The 2913-nt window shown below is 51.5% G+C and overlaps 1 protein-coding gene across 1 annotated transcript in view; it reads right to left on the bottom strand.

The window, feature by feature from the left end:
* The window catches only part of LOC113428449 (ubiquitin carboxyl-terminal hydrolase CYLD-like), a 37247-nt gene extending 36836 nt beyond the window's left edge, over positions 1–411 (bottom strand). Inside the window, exon 1 of the mRNA XM_087959016.1 lies at positions 318–411. The gene's annotated coding sequence lies outside the window, so the exon portion shown is untranslated. The remainder of the gene's footprint in view (positions 1–317) is intronic.
* Positions 412–2913: the final 2502 nt, after the last annotated feature.

The following is a 2913-nucleotide window of genomic DNA, read 5'->3' as shown; positions in this document are numbered from 1 at the left end:
CTTCTGACCAGCCAAGTCCATGGGGGAGAGCCAGATTCGCTTAACGACCGTTCCTAACTTAACCACCGCAGCGATTCGCTTAACAACGGTGGCAGGAAAAGTCGTAAAAGGGGGCAGGGCTCACTTAGCCCATTTCTCGTCTGACCACAACGATGCTAGGCTCCTGGCGGTCGTAGGTCGAGGACTACCCGTAGAAACCAACCCATAATAGGCGACTCAGAGGCCGTGTCTGAAGGGCAACCAGCTGCCAGCGACGGCGCACGGCTGGAAGACCCCGAAGGGCCCGGTTAGCGACGGATCGTGAGGGGGAAATCTACCTCGGAGGCCGCCGGGAGTCAAAGGCTGCCTGAAGTGAAGCGGGAACGGTGAAAAACCACACCGGTCGAGGTCCCCGTTGCGGGAGAGGGTCCCTCAGCCGTCCCCGGCCTTCCCGCAGCCTTTCGTCGCCCGGCCTCGGCCTTCTCCCAGCCAGCGGGGCAACGGCAGCTCCGGGGCCGACACGTCCGCGGGACTGGGGGCTTTAGGCTCCCTTCGGGGATGGGGACGAGGACGGAGCGAGGGGACGGCCCGGCTCGGGCCCGCCACCGTTCGTTCGGTCGCCCGCCCGTCAGAAAGAGCAGAAGACGTTTCTGAGGGAAACTCTGAGGAAACGGCGCTCCCCTCAGTCGGCCAGGCGACGGGCGTGACGTCACCCGCCGGACGGCCAATCGGCAACCGGAACGACAAACGAGGGCGCCCCCCCGCCAACGGGCTCGCCCAATCAGCGACGGAATTGGAAGGGAGGATGGGAGAAGAGGCCGCAGGGAGAGTTCACTTTTCCCACCCCCTCCCCTTGACGGACGCCAAGGCTCGCCCAATCAGCGACGGGGTGGAAGGGAAGGCGAGAAGAGGGCCCAGTGAGAGTTCTCCTTTCCCACCCTCTCTCCTTGATGGACGTCAGCGCTCGCCCAATCAACGACGGGGTGGACGGGCCCAAGGAGAGTTTCTCTTTTCCCTCCCCCTTTCCTTGATGGACGCCAAGGCTGGCCAATTGCAAGCTCCATCCCAGGTGGGGGGCGGGGCGGGGAAACCCCACGTGGCTACACCCAGGATTTTCCCGCGTCGCGTCAGTGAAGGCGGGGCGGGGCGGCCCTGTGCACCAGACGGGCTGATTCCGAAGCCCATGATCCGCAGGGGCGATGGCGGATGGGCAGTGTAGTCCGAGGGTTCTGGAGGACGAGCGTGGCAAAGGGATCCCCATGAATGGGGAGGAGGTGCCTTTCCCCCCCTTCTTCCCAGCGAAATCCCACGACTCTGGGATTTCCTCGTGGTCCCCTTTCCCAAGGCCGGTGGGGGAACCCTCGTTGTGCTCACCTGGAGGTGCCCTTCCCTCTGGCTCTCCTCTTGGCTAAAATCGCCTTCGAGGCCTCCTCGAATCCCTCAAGGTTTAACAGATTTAAGAGAGTTGGAAAGGGACCTTTGAGGTCATCGAGTCCAGCCCAAGCAGGAGACCCTACACCATGTTTCGCGGACACCCCTGGATTTCTCGGGGCAAAACTCCCCAAACATTGTTTTGTTTGGGACACTTTTTCACTATTTATTTATTTATTTGATTTGATTTGCCAATTGTTTACAAGATAATAAGTATAAGTGTATACATAGTTGTGAATACATGAAATGGGTACATATAAGAAAAATAAAAGAAGAATAAGAGAAACAATAGGACAGGGACGGTAGGCACGTTGGTGCGCTTATGCACGCCCCCTACAGACCTCTTAGGAAAGGGGTGAGGTCAATAGTAGACAGTCTAAGGTTAAAGTTTTTGGGGTTTGGGGAAGAGACTACAGAGTCGGGTAGAGTATTCCAGACATTGACCACTCTGTTGCTGAAGTCGTATTTCCTGCAATCAAGTTTGGTGCGGTTTACTTTGAGTTTGTATCTATTGTGTGCTCTTGTGTTGTTATGGTTGAAGCTGAAGTATTCATTGACAGGTAGGACATTGCAATGTATGATTTTATATGCCATGCTTAAATCAGACCGAAGACGGCGTAATTCAAGGTTTTCTAGTTCTAGAATTTCAAGTCTGGTGGCATAAGGTATTCTACAACGAGTAGAGGAGTGGAGAACTCTTCTTGTGAAATATTTCTGGACTTTCTCAATTGTGCTAATATCAGATACGTAATGTGGGTTCCAGACTGATGAACTGTATTCGAGTATTGGTCTAGCAAATGTTTTGTATGCTCTGGTTAGTAGTGTGATATTACCAGAGAAAAAGCTACGTGAGATTAGGTTAACAACTCTTAATGCCTTTTTGGCTATGTAGTTGCAGTGAGCTCTAGCACTTAGATCATTAGAGGTGAGTATTCCAAGGTCCTTTACAGAGCTTGGGTCATCAACAAGATCTTGACTATTCAGCTTGTATTTTATTTTCTGATTTTTTTGCCAATATGTAAGACAGAGCATTTATTTGTTGAGATTTGAAGTTGCCATTTGTTTGACCATTCTGATACATAGTCAAGATCTTTTTGTAGGGTAGCAGTATTGTCTGTGGTATTGAACAGCTTTACATCATCAGCGAAGAGAACGAATTGCTCTTAATATGATCACAGAGGTCGTTTATGTAGAGTATGAAGAGAGTTGGTCCTAGAACACTGCCTTGGGGAACACCACTATTGACAGGTACTGGATTTGATAGTACGCTCCCGATTTTGACCATTTGTTGTCTGTTTGACAGGAATGCTTCTATCCAGTTATTCAGTTGTCCAGAGATACCATAGGATTTTATTTTTAGGAGTAGTTTGTCGCGTACCACTGAATCAAAGGCTTTACAGAAGTCTATGTAGATTGCGTATTGCTTTGCCCTGGTCGAGTTGTGTCGTCCATATGTTTTTGCAGTGTAAGAGTTGCAGATTACAGGATAGTTTTTTCTGAAAC

The sequence above is a fragment of the Notechis scutatus genome, chromosome 3 (genome assembly GCF_049901735.1).
Source record: "Notechis scutatus isolate UNSWTSFEM ecotype Mainland chromosome 3, rNotScu1.2, whole genome shotgun sequence".
NCBI classification, from domain to species: domain Eukaryota; kingdom Metazoa; phylum Chordata; class Lepidosauria; order Squamata; family Elapidae; genus Notechis; species Notechis scutatus.
This window is presented reverse-complemented; position numbering and strand designations above follow the sequence as displayed.